The sequence below is a fragment of the Varroa destructor genome, unplaced genomic scaffold, assembly GCF_002443255.2.
Source record: "Varroa destructor unplaced genomic scaffold, Vdes_3.0 BEIS01000001.1, whole genome shotgun sequence".
Taxonomy (NCBI): Eukaryota; Metazoa; Arthropoda; class Arachnida; order Mesostigmata; family Varroidae; genus Varroa; species Varroa destructor.
Genome location: NW_019211454.1, coordinates 23835480 through 23851985, shown reverse-complemented (window position 1 = coordinate 23851985; position 16506 = coordinate 23835480). Strand labels below are relative to the sequence as shown.

Below are 16506 nucleotides of genomic sequence, written 5' to 3'. Positions count from 1 at the left end.
CCCATATGCCTGCAATGTACTGATTCAAGGTAGTTGTGCGGGTAAATTTTTGTCATTGGCTTGGTCGCAACGCAATGGAACTTACTCAATAACTAGACATGTTTTTCCTAGTTAACGTATAGACATGTATCATAATTCCCTTGGCCGGCTGTTCGCAACTTAGCACTATTAGGCCCCTTGACGAGGATAATTCAGCCCTGACAAGATGAAGGCAGTTTCTGGTCAATGCATGAACGAATCACCTAAGTTTACTTTCGCAGTAGCTCTAGATGTAGGAAAACAGGATTCTGTTTCGGTACAAAATCTGATTTGTTAAAAAGGTGGACGGCAACAAAGGGCGTCTCGTATTCTTTTCGCGCACGAGCACTCTTAGTCACGCTCGCTTTCTCCTTGTGTGTTTTTTTATGATAGATGCTAGTCAAGAGAAAGGCTTGTTTTTGTTGGAAGTTTTAAAATTTCGGAAATCGCCTGCTTCACGGATGTTATATGTATCAGTGTGGGCTCGGCTCAGAAAAATTAGGCAGATTGTGAAAACGCGGCCTTCTTTTTTGAGCAAACAGTCATTGGTTAATATAAATAGAATAGACAACTGTCTGACATCAGCAATTGCATAATGAATTAGTGATAAAAACAACTGATAAAAAGTTGGATAGTACTATATACGGATTATCTTGTTCAAAGTTTCTCAAGGGCGTTCTTATCTGATTCAGTTAAACGAATGGTGCTTTACGATACACTCAAGCGACATAGCTTTTCAGTAAGAGCTCAGGCATCAGGTAGGCTTGTCGTTAACGCAGCCTTATTTACAGGTGGCGTACACCGTTATTTTAAATCAGATAAAAGGGTTGTTGTGATTTGGGAAAAACAGGAGAGGTTTGTTTATGCGTATCTATCGATATAGGCTATATTGTCAAACTTGGCATACTCAGTACTCCATCTTCTTCAAGTGGAACTTGAGACAAGTGGAACTGGAAAGAGGATTTAAAGCACTTTCGAAACCTCCCGTGTGGATGAGATGTTTGTAACGCAAATTGTGTACAAAACAGTTATATACGGGATATACAGATAACGTATTAGGTTAGTCGAACCGTGCGTAGAACTCGCGAGTATCGTGACAACATGACGAATGATACTATTTGCACATTTTTTGAAGGGCCGTTCAGCTAAGGTTTATAATTTACTCGTGGAATTTGTTTCTGAGCCGTCCTCATCAGGTCCGTTTTGCAACCAGTTAACGATTGAATTTATGGTTATTTGTATTAAGCAATTAACTACAGATTCCCAGATTTGATCCCCGATTGACTACAGATGGCTGGCTTTATCTGATCAACTTAATACTTCACCTTGTTACTAAGTAAAAATTAAATGTCACGTTTCCTTTGTAACTTTACATCGAATATGAACGCTCGTTTATTCGAATGGGCCCTTGTGCTATCACTAAATATCTTCATTCGACTTAGAAATGATTACCGAGGTCGACAAGATGGCTGCCAACTTGAAGACACTGAAAAAGGATCCGCACAATATAATTCAACAGGCTATTGCTAACAGTGATCTCAGGTGCAGAAAGCAGGCCTTGGAACGTTAATCAAGTACCTATCTATATATATAATTTACTTTTTACTGAGACATGATATTATCGCGCTAGAAGTCCAAGAAAATATGCAAAAGGCTTAATACAGAATATAAGATTCTGATATAAGGTTTATGTAACTGATATTGACGCAAGGCGAAATATAGGATGTGCCGGATTTCATCATTCTATAACGCTAAAATGGATTCGTTTAAACTTTACGTTGTCGGCGGACTTAAGGAGAGATACTGGTACAGTAAAATACAGCAAAAATCATTTGAAGTTTCACGTATATATATTGACAGTAGGAAAATACTATGCTTATTTAAAGCTTTCTTTACTGCATAAGCAAAAAAGGAAGAGTATGCAACCGTAGCGTCCTCTACCTTTCGGCTCATTATCGCTACGATTCAATACGAGTGCTCGATCGTGGCAAATTTCTTTTTTTTTCGTGTTTTTTTGTGTGTATGGGATTTTTAAGTTACTGGATTTAGTATCCGCCGCTACAAAGACTTCCGATACAATGGTAAGACGATCGGGAGAACAGCGTCTAACTAGGCCTTGCTAAACCCTTGCTTGGCGCCCAGTTGCTTGGTGATAGTGTCAGCAGGAAATAGAACAGGGTCCCGAGGGATATTATCAATAAGATTTAAACGAAAAGAATTCCAATATATTAGTGGTGAATGTCGGACGGTAAAACGTCCGAGAGGATTTTGCCACTTCTCACTAATTTGATTCCCTTTATTTTTGACTATTTTGAAGTTTTGGAAAAATCAGTGAAAGGAAAGCGAACCTTTCATGTTATTTCTCAGATTTTATTTCGCATTAATCTACGTACTCCTGAGATATATATATATATATATATATATATATATATATATATATATATATATATATATATATATATTGCTCCTATTGGTTATTGGTTACAATTAAATTGTGCTATAGAAAGGTACGGCGAAAAACTTAGCGGAGCTTTCATTAGGACGAGTACCCCATCCTGTATCGCACACCTTCTTTATCAGCAAAACGAATTTTGTGTATCTCCTAAGAAAATGGTTAATTACAAAGTGGGTTAACAGAATACAGTGCAACTTGCAAGTCAGCTTCTGATGTAAAATGTTCAGGCTTTCCTCTTTTGATTGTCGATTGTCGAATAAAATTAAGAGGCAAAGCTCCTGGACAGAACTACAGGAACGCTGGGCTTGTGTTTGTGTGTTAATGTGGATCGATGGGTGGTCGTTTGGCCTCGCAGTGAACGGCAATCTTACGTACGGGCTTTCCCTAGAAAACCTGTGAGAAGACGAATATCTGAGAGTACCTAGAAGCGATAGCAACTCGACATGCTGGCAGCACTGTAAGACTCCAGAGCGTATAGATGTAGCTTTTTAACTATTTAACAGTGCAGTACTTACCGTATGGCCAAATTAAGACTCAGTCGACAAAGATATCAGGCTAGAAGGAGAGCATACATTAATAAATATATCCATAGTAGTATATCCATATAGTAAAGTATATCCAAAATAAATATTCATAGGTGTCGATTTAGATAATAATTTGATTCATAGTATCATGTAGTATTGTCATAATCCAACGAATATCAATATCTAGCCAAATAATGAGTGTTTTTTTTATGTTTTGGTCTTAAAAATCCATCCGTATATATTATACAGCCTTCCGTTACGATTAGGTACTCGACGTCTAATTTGCTTGGTACACAGGCCTATTTTGTGTTGTCCTACTACAGATTTCAGCTACATGAACGCCTGTGACGATCTACGATTGAGAAAAAGCGAACGCTTACACATTTAATACCATAAATAAGTTTTAAGCACACAACGATATTAGGTCTGCTTGCTTTATCGGATCAAATCCTTAACTGTTTAGGTTTGAAATTACAAAAAAGCAATCGAGGGAAAAGATAAGGTTTCCAATCGACTGTAGTTCCTACTAGATTTCACGGTTTGCCTGTAATAAAGCCATTGTCTTGCTAGCCGTGTACAAATGAACGGGCGTCATCGTCGAGTATGTACTGACCGGAACTCGGTGCGATCGGCCTTTTTTTTTTTGTTCCATTATAGCACCCACGTCGTGTCCGCGCATAGGTCATTTCGTCGATCTGCCGTACTAACAATGCATACACTACAGCTTTTGGTAATGTTGCCTAACCTACATCTTTATTAATATTCAGTGTTGTATCAGGACAATAGGGTACTGCCACATGAAAGGACTCCGATGCAAGGGCATTATTACTCAAGAAATTTGAATGGCTGTAGGAACAGTTATGCGTTCCTCAGCTGAACCGACAATCGTTTGTCCTAGCTGACATGACTACTAGTTCCCAACAAACTTCTGTAAGAAATTTGACAATTTTTAACTAGGCTGATCAGATCGAGCAGTCAAGTCCATAGGGTGATCTATATAAAATGGAGCAAGATTCCTGTCGCGTTCTCGTAAGTTGTTACACAAATGAAAACAGCTGGTGCTGATAAACATCTCTCATCAGGATATGACGTTTTTAAAGCGATTACCGCTTCGCTAAATAAACAAAAAAAGCTACGCTGCTTAGAAATAATTTAAAACAGCTTCCTAAATTCACGAGTGGGGCGATATTCTTACGAGTCTATTTGCCCCACTTAGACACACTAGACACAGCCTTTCGGTCTAATAGTTGGCCAAATGTTCTGAAAACCTTATTTTTGTATCGACGTTCTGGCATCATTACAAATAGCTCATTAGACTTTGTTAACGAAATTTTTAACATTTCTGATCTGATTCTGCAATTAGCCGTATGAAGGTATTTCTCGGATTGTTCTAAAGCATCGTAGAGTGTGGCAGCAGCAGACATCGACGATTTTGAAGAACCAGAAATGTTAACTGTTTAATAGGAGTTCGTCCGGTATTCATACACTGGACTATAGCTAGTCATCGGTCATGTTGTGAACACGGAGCTCCCGCGTACGCCTGAGCAGGTTCTTGCTTTTCTCGAAGAAAACTGAGTTTCTTCTAGGACAAAACACTTGAAAACTGCGTGTTCAAAGTTCGTCTAAATATTCTAGAGATTATCGTAAATAGTTCATAGATCCAAACGCGCCACTTAGACATCGCAGACCAGTGTGACGGTGCAGTGATAACATACTTGCGTAGTAAACCTATAGACCTGTGGCGGTATGGTACAAGTTCGAAACTGGATATGGGCATGTTAAAAATTAGCCGTCTAAAGCGACGCTTAACGACAAGACCGAACATAACGCCTGAAACTTTAGTTTAACGCGATTTTTATATGATTGGGAATTTCGGGTCACATTTTTTGACGAGTCATAAGTGAATCTATTCAGAGTATTTGTAAGTCTTTTACATAGAATGGAGTTTTAGATTGCAACGTTTGCTACATCTTGCTGCTGGCATCAGTATTTTCAATAGTCGACCGTAGAACTTGCGTTACAGACGTAAGGACTTCGTTCTGAACTAACTGAATATGTTTGAAGCTATATTTAGAGGGTATAATAAATCCTTCGCAGTTTGTCCTAGGTACGCAGGTCTCTAATTGTAAGCTTTGATTGCCAGTCTTCGTTTTCCTTTTTATTGGGTTACATATGCCACTTGATAATCTACCCACATCAATGGTACACAATTCGGTCGGGCGCTATCTTTTGAACGGCCGTGCTGTAATTCAAATAGATTAGCTAATTCTAGTTACAGACGTATCACGTGAAATATGGCAGCACGAATGGCATCAGGAGGTTAGTGAGACCTCCTGATGCCATTCGTGTAAAAATACGCGGCCGCATTATTCCTGACAATCTTTATAAACTGACATTCAGCTGTCTCTTTCGCAACAGGCGTCGGTATTGATGTTTGGTGTGCCTCAAAGATCTACCAGAATCCGGACTTCTACGAGATCAATTTGGACAAGGCGAGCAGTAGAATACACCACTTCTATATAGTGAAAACTTTTTTGTGTACTCAGATTTTTACTGCAGGACCCACATGTGTCCAAGCCCAAATTCGAATTTCAACCACTTGTATCGCTCTAGTCAGAGTACAAATGCGTTACCACTGTACCATTGGGTTGTTTTTTAGCACTATGTAACCCTACGTTAACCCACTATATGTACGACGGTTGGCTAACGATTACGAAAACTGTTGATAGTTGCAAATTGCAAAATAAAATTAGTGTTAATAAAGCGTGCTTTCACGTTCCAATTCGTGGTTTCGCATAAGTTTTTTTCAAAAGTAACTTTCATTTTTTGCTAGAAAGTTTTTTCCCGGGCCCTCCATCGACTACAAAATAAAAATAGCATTAACATATATTTAATAATATCGATACTTACCAAGTCGCAGAAAGCTAGCTCTCAAAAGTGTATTTGCTTAACGTAAAACTATTTTACTTCTCACATTTTTAGGAGGTTTACGGAACATAGGGCTTTGATGTCCTCTTCAGTCTGACACTCATCAGGTAGTTTCTCGATAAAATAGATACCATAATTAGATACCAAAACGAAGGAGATGCTTTGCCTTTGTAGTTATTAAAATGAAGAAAAACGGGTACAGAATATAAATGCTTTGGGCGTACGCAGGTTGTACTTTTTTTGAAAATTACTTTTTGTAAAAGCGACCATTGTAAAATAACATGCGAGAGGAGTGACTGGAAAGAATACATTCCCTCCAGTACTCCATTTTGTCTCTTTGATTATTCAAATATCTGTGTGTTTCTAGAAATAATAACACAATTGTTTTAGCAATAATTATACAACATTGGCGCTTACGCCGTCACCACCAATTGTAACGGTAATAAAAGTTTCCTGTACCACTGACTTCGACCCGAAAGAAACCAAAAGAGCGTCTATCTTTATTCGAAACCGTTTAAGTCCACCACACTCACATTATTCGATACGAAAAGATTAATTACAAATAGGGTAACTTTTTGGAGCGAAGTTAGCATATTCCTGCACATGACCAGCCCGGGTGTACACATTGCGTTGAAACCGTCAAAACGCGATTTGGATTTTCAGAGCCCAAGCTTAGTTATGACCATTTGACTAAGCGTTTTGAAGTTTGCCGGACAGGAACGAAGATGCGTTTCGAGTCGCACGGGGTACGCAAAACAACTCGCTATTATATTGTAGAACATAAATACACAGTTTTCATAAACGTGCAGTTGAAGTTCTCCAAAAGCGAACAAATATCTCAACTCGAGTATTACATGGCTTTCAGAAAAACAGACAGCCCTTGAGCGTGTGTGTGTATTTCGTTCACATCTACGTAAACGGAAAAGTGTAGGCTTTTTTTTACCGTAAGCCGCCCTTTACGTACTCATATTGATACTTAGTTTGCACACCCAGAGAGGCGCTCATTGCATTCATTAATAACCGAAGTTAGGGGTAAATTAGGGGTCATCACCTGAGGCAAGCAACAATAAAATAGGTTTCTGTTAGCAGGTGAGAAATAAATACAAAGACGTAACAAATCTGCAAATAAGCATTCATTTCTACCGAGATAATATATTGACTGGAAAAAGCACACGGGTAATTTGGTTGGGGTCTTAATATGTTACAAGGGTAATGAGTCCGAGTAAATACTTTTGTAAAAATGTATCGTTCGATAACCGTCTGTTTCGTTTTTCTCTGGTTTCCTTCTAGGTGGTACGTTAACAGTTCGCCATTATCAAGACCAATGAAAAATTCGTTCACAGTCAAACGATACGAATTATTTTTCACGTTATTAAAATGGAAAATCACTAAATAGATTATAAGAGCAAACTGAAACACGTGCCGTGTACGTCTTAAGCAGCCCGCGGTACCGCGCCCAAAGACGCACACACACAATTCACAGGAGCTGGAGCGCTATGATATGGCAATTTTATGACACAAAACTACCTGTCGACATTGTTTACGCTCTGCGTCGTAAGTTATCGTTTCAGCCAATTTACGCCTGCGTCTAAGAAACCGAAGTGTGCCATATTTAATATGAGCATACTCGTGGACTTCAGGCGCCCTCAGTTCATATGCTCGGTAGTAGTAGAACGGGGTCGACCGTTCCATTACGCCCCGTCGAAGTCGGTTGACAGGTTGCAAGCATGAAATATTATAGTATACGCTATCGTGACATGTTTCCGCAGAGTGACCGTTGCAATGTTGAACAGTAAGCGCGGCCCCGTATTATGTTCCTTCTGTGAGGCGCACACACTTTTCGTTCCGGTTTCGTAGAATGAATTTTTTTCGAATGATGAACTTCATATATGAAGTATCTTGTCTGTTGCTATACCGCCACATCGTATGAGGCTTTACTGTTGTAAGGCTACCTGGAGTTTCTTTCTATATCTATCTATTTCACTCAACGGATTTCTGTTAACGAAGATTAAATATTTATTAAATAAGAATCGCTTGTAAAGGGAAAGGAGTTCTTTTAGGCCGTCCCAAGTATTGAGAATTATGCTCGGCTTGAGCGTAACAATCGGCAATCCGCTCTAAACCCGAAAAAATAGTTCGAGCCAACCACACAAAGCGTTCGTTCACGATAATTAAGTTATAAGATACAACCCGACACGATCTATCGAGCGCCGGTAAATGAAGTTACTTCGAATCCTGCTGCTCCCAAATCGCACTGATTTCATCATCTATCCCTGACATATGTCTGAAGTTACTGTGTTTCTCTCCAGCTGTCACTATCGTTCTCATCGAAGGCTGCCTTTCCGCTCGTTCCTGTTGGTCTGTGTTATTTACCGCATACTGCGAACCCGTTACGCAATGTCCAAAATCACCGAATACCTCTGGAGATAACTCATACGGATCATCTTTAGCAGAACCTTTAGCGCATCTTCCTGTTTCATCATTGCATAATTTCGAATGTGCTATATAACGCTTAAGGGTATAGCTATAAAGTTCAGGCATATAGACTTTGCAGGCCGCGGTGCACTCATCAATCCAGTTGACGAATTCAGCTTCTGGATATTTGCAAACCATTGGTCCTTCCCACGCTGGAGGTAAGTACTGCAGAGACCGGACGATACCGACAAAAGTTAGCATGGTCAATAGTTGGCCCACCATTATTTCTTCACTTTATCAGCTACACTTGTCTCGCACGATTACGCTCCTGAACTGCGTTTTCGTCATAACGTATAACTACATAATTATTGTTTATATCAACGAAATGTAGATTGTCCGATTCAAGTGTACATGCCATAAAAACATATGGTGATATTGCAAGATAACGAATCTTATCGTTCCATTAAGTATTGCTTTCTCTGAAGAAACTTAATCACTATGCCTTCATGTTTAAACGTTACAATAGCCTTAAGTAAACACGTAAAAAAAATTGCTTTAATTTATGCTTATAAATTTTATGTTATCATTGTCATACTGTGCTATTTGTTCAATATGTCACTTCGATATACGGCAGCAATACGAGACAAGTGACTACTATTGACTCATTCAGGTACAACGGATCTTCGACACGGAGTACTTTTGTAGGAGTGTCGCACTTCAAAGGTAAATTTAGATAATCCCATTACTCTACACCGTCAATGCAACTGTTTACCGATGCCCTTTATATATATATATACCGATCACACCCTATATATATATATATATATATAGGGTGTGATCTCAGTTGGTTTATCCAGTAAGCTGTAGGCAGAGATAGTCGTAATAAAAGCACAATAATTTTATATCATTTTAAAGATCTCGTAGGTAGGTAGTGATGTTTAGACCTAAATAATGAGAGGCGGTCAAAGTGTACTGCGGCGTGCCCTCAAATATGGCAATCTTCGTGAGTGAAGCTGGTAAAATTGAAGATAACAGATATAACTCAGCCTACAGGATAGAGCTCCATAAAGTTTGCCGTTTCACTTTTAAAGCGCAGGCGCTTAAGGCGCTAACTACAGTAGCCCGTCTCCAAACACTAACCCTATGTGAGAAAAGTTCCTCTTGCGAATGTCGAGGGATAGTTTCGAATTGTCCGTGCCCGCTATTGTGTCCGCTCTGCGTAGGTGACCACGTGCGTGTAAGGAACTTTATAAGGCGGGCATGGCAAAAGTAACTGTTAGCAGTCGTCGACCTTGGCATGAAATTATTCCTTGTTCCTTTCCTCGATTTTGGCATTGTTGAACGTCGACTATCAGCGTTTTCATCATCGCCGCCGCGGTGGCTCGGAAACGTCGTGCAACATCTTGTCTCTTCCATTGTTTTGCATAGGAAACAACAGATTTCGAGAGAACAGATCCACAGAACAGAACAACGACCAGAATGGCGGGGGACCAGCGGAGGCTGTAGCAACACCAACAACAATTGCGCCGGCATCAGCAGTGCTGACACCAGCAAAATAAGGAGCACAAATAGCAGCCATTTTCATTTTGACCTCGAACAGAAGTGGTGGCACCGCGCTGGTGCCACCAATCCTTGAGTAGGTACTGAGGCAGTTGGGGCTGCCGCAGACGCGAGGAACGTAAAGGCCGCTTCGTTCACTACGTTGACATTTCCGAAAAGAAAAACCAGGTTTAACGACGCTTGATGCTGGCTGGCTGCATCAGTCGCTAGGCCAGCAGGTCAGCCCGCCTTATCGTCGTTGGCTAGAAAACGCCTCTGAGTAAACCGCTTTCCGAAGCTTAAGCAGATCGGCTGACTTGACGGGGGGAGGGGGTAGCGGAGTTTCGCAAGCACCTACTCACTGACTGACAATGCAGTGTAACAGTGAAGGCGATAGTTATTGCCAGCGAATGCAGGTACTGCACATAGCTGGACGGTACAGACAGACAGACAGAGGCGCGGGGCGCTTATAGACATTGAAGTTATAGACGCTGAGGCGGGGGGCGGGGGGCGGTGAGACGTCGCGTGAAAAGCTCACTCGCTTGAGAGCATATAGCATGGAACGTATAGGACGTTCACCGCTTTCAAGTTGCCACCGCTAGCACGGACGATGCCGGTGGAGTGCTAGGTAGGAGAATGAGCTAGAGGCGAATTGAGCAGCAGACCTGGTAACCTGTATGGTAGCGAAACTGCTTTGTCTGTATTGGAGTTATGTGTGAGTCTGGAGAAATCAGAAGATGGATGCTGTTTCTATCCAGCAGGAATGTCAACTCAGATGTGATACAACGGAAAAGCAAGGGGGACGTGCCAAAGACTAACCCTATGTGAGAAAATACTCTTAACAAAGTTCCTCTGGCGAATGTCTAGTACGCTTCGTCGCTTTAGCGAAGAACAGTAACTGAAGAAACTAGACCTGTTCCTTTACGAGAGAAATTTTTTGTTTTAAGGAGATCGATTCAAATCTGATGTAGAAGCGGCCGATTGAAGTTGCCACAAAAAACGGGAGGGGGTAGAAAGGTTAAATTGAAAAAAATTTAAAGTTTACTTAAAAAAATGTAAACCTCGGGCGCTTCCAAGTTGATTCTCGGCTCTAAAAAGTAATCCTCCATTAATTATTTTCGCAATTGCAAATACCATTATTGTTTCGGACCTAATTGTAAATGCATTGATATGCAGGGCTGAACTCAGTCAATATCACGTCTGCTGTCATATGCGTCCACTATATAATCCACCGTTCTACTTCATCTAACGAAGATTTAGCTCTGAATCAGAAAACCTGTTGAAAAAAAAAAAGAAATATATTATATATATTTTATAAGCAGTTATAGGATTTCATGGTTGCAACAATAAGCCATACGATGTGTCTCAACCTTATCAAGACTATCTGAAACAGACAGCAGATCTATTGCTCCATGGCACCCATCATACAAAGTTTTAAGCGAAAGATAATAGACCTAAATTGTTACTACCATGGATGCTTTACAAAGCTAAATAGGATAATAACATTTTCGACAAATGCTTTGTGTGCCTTGGGCCTGTCGCCTTGAGCACAGGCTTGAATACGTTTCTAACTGATCACACGGAAATTGCCTATGGCGCGAATATGGCCCTATATGGAATCAGGATTTTATAAATTTACTATGCCAACCTCCCGACGGCGACAGGCACATTAATCGATCCCTAAGATAGAACATCTTTCTTTGAGAAATACAAAAGAGCCACTATAGAGGCTGCAAACAACACTTTAGGAACCTGTATCATGATATCGATAGATATTAAGTTAATAAGGATAAATAAATGTGGGTAGATTATTCAAATACTACCCCAGTTGTGCTGTTATCACCTGTGAGTCATTCTTTTCATTATCTATATTCAGTCTACAGGTGTACCCTTGCCCGATTTGGGTAGAAAAGTGTTACTTTTGGGAATAGATTGAATACCTTATACATATCAACGAAATGAATACTTCCTACACGCTTTTCTATAGAAATCTGCTACAATACAAGTTACACTGGTAACTTGTATTGTAGCAGATTTTTATTATATTACGTATTGTATATATATATTGTATATATATTTAGTATATTACGTACTGGTATTACGTGAACGTGTGTACATATAATATGAAACCTGCGAAGTTTCGTTCCAGGATAAAGTGTCATGATTCACGTGTGATGCTCTCAATTTTTTCGATAAAATCGTTTGTGAAGGCTCCGAAAATTAGATCGAATATCAAATTAAATATTCTCTTTGAGTGTTCTTCTGATTACTCATCGGACCTGTCGTTTTTATCCGATCTTCTATTGCTGTTAACACAGTTGATCTTCATGCAAAAATTTTTCAACGACGCTGCACCTGTATCTCTTTAGCACATCAAGTTTATGTACTCACTCAAATCGAATAAAATCAATCACCTTTACCGGACCAAGAAAAGCATAAATACACGATCTTCTGGCTATGATAACATTAACAGTAGTCCTCTATTGCGTTTTTGGCACGAGTATTTTTCTTCGATATACGTCACCCACATGAAGAAATTATGAAGCATTTTTTAAAAGCGTCTTTGAAAATTGCTGAACCCATTCCTGTGCTATACAGTCATTCGTTCCGATGCAGTACTCGACAAAGCTTGCTCCGCGTACGCACTCACGTGCAATCGAGAGCCATGCGTCACACGTTAAGGTAGCTATAAGCATACGGCAATATTCCACAGATAAATGAGAACAAACATACCTTCACTTGTAAAAAAACAAATCAATTTTACGTTCTGTGTATTTTAAAGATACATCGGAGTAAATTTTCTATAGCAGCCTGGAAAGGTAAACGCAGCTCAAGTATAATCTTCTAGAAAAATAACATTCAGGGCAGTTGTTTAAAATAGCGATTGGATATAGTTTGAAAAATGCTTAGACCAATATTGGCAATATTCACTTAATTTTTCACAGCTAAATTTTTATCTCAATTTAGTGTCAAGGCTTGAATTTCGAAGGTTCATTGTATTGCCCATTTCTTCCGAACTTTTAAAACTGCGGGCATAATGAATGAGCAGCTATGCCATAAGCTTGCTTCCCTTACATCGCGTTCTAAAACGACGACAGGGTTCCAGCTTAAAAAATCCTTAGCCAGTACCATCAGTAGACCATCAGTAGTTTAAAACAAGATAGCCAGGGAAATATTCGTAGGTTTTATTAGGTTCGGTTACGTTAGGTAGAAATGATGAAATGCAGTTCGTTTTCGGTACGCCAGCAACAGAGTCATCTTCCTCTACAGTTAGCCCAAAACCTGAACTTAACTTCTATAATATGTTGAAATAGTATGACGAGCATAGAACAAAATTGGCGAGTATGTGTGTCGACCACGGAACAAAGCGGACTGGATCTTAGAAAGATTTGCCACATTGGACTCCCAGATATTTTCGTCATAAGTTCCTAGTTACCGTGCAACTAGAAAAATCTCTAACGACATGACGTTAATAAGTTTATCATTATTCCTTAACTTCCGGTACCTAACAAAAAGGGGTAACTAAATTTATTATTACATACCAATTACTCCAAGCTAGGATCTTTTCACATCTGATATCTGTATTGAGTACTCTAGATTATCAAGAAAAGCCAGTATTAAGCCTAAATTCATCAATGGCTAGTAGGTTTTTCTAATCTAAGCTCCAAAGGCTTTCCCGACGTCTATACCTTCCTGCAGAACTAAAAGGCAGTGTATTAGGGCTTGAACTTGATCTGCGGTGAAAATATTAGATAGTAACTAGAAAATTTAGATCACATTTAACTTTGAAATAACAAATGCCCTTCAGCCACGTTGATAGCCTTGTTGGGGTTTCGCTATAAACCGCGGACGTAAACAGCTGCTTCTCATATTTTTCTCGCCAACTGGCCACGCAGTGTCCATCTGTTGACGGCTCAGTTCGGTGGAACGAGCAGGTAGAGTTTCCTGTTGCGAAGATCAAATTTTTAATACAAAGAAGAAACAGACACTGGGCTATTGAAAAAAGGTAGAGATATCAGCCTAAAAGTTTGGCTAAAGGCCTTCGGTTAGTTTCGCCTTTTCGTAGAATGTATGGATCATGTTATGTTAGCGTGTTTTACGAATTCACTCGAGTTTGTAGTTTTAACGTAGCTATCTATCCATCCTCTTCTGCTAATGTCTACCTAGCCTCGACCCATCTAAGATCGCAAAAAAATGCTACTCTCATGGATGGAATAGTGATCAGATAAATGAGATTCGGGTTGTCGAGTACACTTGCATGAAAGGGCATTTCTAGCTCGCGTGCAAATGCAACTTCCGGAAAATCTGATCTATGATGTACGTTAGGATTGGACTATTAACGAGTTCATCACTGACCGTTGTTCTTAGAGAACGGCGATATTCTTTTCTATCCTACATCTATACGCTAACCGATTTTTTCTCTCTAGTTGCTTACCCTGTACTAGTCGCCAGTAGCTCAATCATTTCCAGTACTTTTGGTTAGAAGACGTACCAAAATATTTCCATGGGGAAGCCTAGTATCGTATCTGGACAAGGCTAGAATAACCTCAGCGGTGTCAGAGTTATTCCCGGTTGAAGCTTTGTTCTTTCCTCGGGAGGGACTTAGCAACGTCGTCTGCTGACGTGTCTACCGTAGACAAGAAAGGGGACATACGTGTGAATTAACGGTGGTGCATTATGAGGTACAAACTCTTTTATTTAGCTGGTCATTACACACGTATCCGTTTCTATTCACTGACCTTTTCATAAAATGCCCATATTTTTACTGCTAGAAATAATTGGGTTTTCAACACCAATGACTGGTAGAAGAATTGAAACCTAACCTAACGTCAGGCTGAACTTATCAATTTAAATTGTTATTAAATAGATATCTGGACGGATAATTTGCCGATATGAAACACTGTTTTTTTTTGCGTGTTTCATCGTTCCTTAATTAGTCCTTTTCCTTTTTCAAAATGCATGATAATACATTTTCATTTCAGACAACGTTCATACGTTCATTCATACGACAAACATTTTTTTCAATATCATTTAACTGAATAATAGGAACTATAAACACATTGATTTTTATGAACGGTTTTATAAAAGTACGGTTTTTACAAATTCACCGGACTTCCTAAAATTAGTATATACTGATCAAGGACGGCGATATAAGTTAACCATTTTCACAGATAAAACAATTGCACGTAAAATCATATACTCTATGAAAACATCTTCAAATGGGAATAGATAATGCAGCTTGTTTAGCTCATTGGTTTCTTCTATTGTACGATTGAAAAAAGGGCCCACTTACCCGATTGAGAACCTTCCTAAACAGGTTCTATATAAGTGAGTACTACTGTGAACGAGCCAATAAATTCAATCTTGGTTAGTGTTAGAATCTGTCAGTCCTGTTGGTTTCTAGTTTAGATGCATCTCACGTTCCATGTACGTACATTTTCGTAGAACTGGAAACAACCCTCCCTAGGAGTGGCACCTCTTTCACATTGGGTGAGCATTTCAAGATATTACAGTCGTGTGAGCGAGTTCCCATCTAGTTATTTCTAATAACTTGAATGGCACCCTAATGTATCTATTAGGTTAGCACAATTATAATTCAGTCTCAATATTACCTAGTTAATGCTATTTGCTATGGTGGTAAACAGTCGCTAAAAACAAGCCAAGTTTCGTGTGTATATAACGTGTAATATATATATATATATATATTATACGTTAACTAGATAGGAAATCTCCATCAAATAGTATAGTATGACGAATACGTTGCACATGAATAATCATTTTTAACATTTAATGTTAATGTCAAGAGGTGCCAAAAAAAAAAAAACACTTCGTATAATAATCTCATTTAGCAAACAATTTTGTTTCTGGAATTCATTGTTGTTATTGTTGCTATGTTAGGTTGATCGGGTGCGGCCAGTCGAGAGCATCTCGTCTCAAGACGAATCGATAAAAACACTAGAGTATATAGTAGCTATGGAGGATAAATTGGAAGAAGAAGAAGAAACGGTGGATGAAGCTGAATTTTTGGGAGATGAGCTATTGGCGACAGGGGTGCTGGGAATGGCCGTCCTTGAAGGTGGCCATGAAGATCATTTAACAAAACCAGTAAATAACAAAAATCTCATTGAAATAACTCCTACAGCTAGTGATGGTGCTACCTATACAGGCAATCATCTCGAACTACCCATAGGTGAGCAATACTAATCACAATTGTCGGTTGTGTAACAAGGCTAGCCTGCTATAACTTTAATAATAAGTCTTAATTTCGTGATTTACACATTTAATAGTTACAAAGCCTGTGACACGTATGTCCCGACACAACTACTATACAAAGTTGTACGTTAGCGCGTTTTTACTCAAATTACAGGAAGTTTGTTGAGCATATTCGGCAAAAAATACTTTCAAATTCAACAATTATTTTTATTTACACTACACAATTTGTGTAAGCGAAGTTTATTTTATAAAGCCAATTATTCAACTTGTATTCTAGGGGATAGATACCGTATGTAACATAAGTAGATTTTTTTTTACTTATGTAAAATGTGTGGTTATTTCGCTATAGATAGAGGTATATCCAAGCGAATATGTTGCAGCCGCGAAATAAACAAAATATTGAATATCGTTCAA

General features: G+C 39.1%; 2 long non-coding RNA genes across 5 annotated transcripts in view; one reads left to right on the top strand and one right to left on the bottom strand.

The window, feature by feature from the left end:
* Positions 1-7246: 7246 nt before the first annotated feature.
* The window catches only part of LOC111252352 (uncharacterized), a 12581-nt gene continuing 3321 nt past the window's right edge, over positions 7247-16506 (top strand). For 2 of the 4 annotated variants that reach the window (XR_015330048.1, XR_002674171.2), the window contains exons 1-3: positions 7247-8558; positions 9011-9063; positions 15778-16069. This is a non-coding gene — a long non-coding RNA (uncharacterized LOC111252352). Of the gene's footprint in view, positions 8559-9010; positions 9064-9563; positions 11710-15777; positions 16070-16506 lie in introns of those variants that run through there. The other 2 variants (XR_015330049.1, XR_015330051.1) reach the window with 2 other exon arrangements.
* The window catches only part of LOC111243032 (uncharacterized), a 22810-nt gene continuing 18281 nt past the window's right edge, over positions 11978-16506 (bottom strand). The window contains exons 3-4 of the long non-coding RNA XR_015330058.1: positions 14315-14506; positions 11978-13824 (exon numbers count right to left, since the gene is read on the bottom strand). This is a non-coding gene — a long non-coding RNA (uncharacterized LOC111243032). The remainder of the gene's footprint in view (positions 13825-14314; positions 14507-16506) is intronic.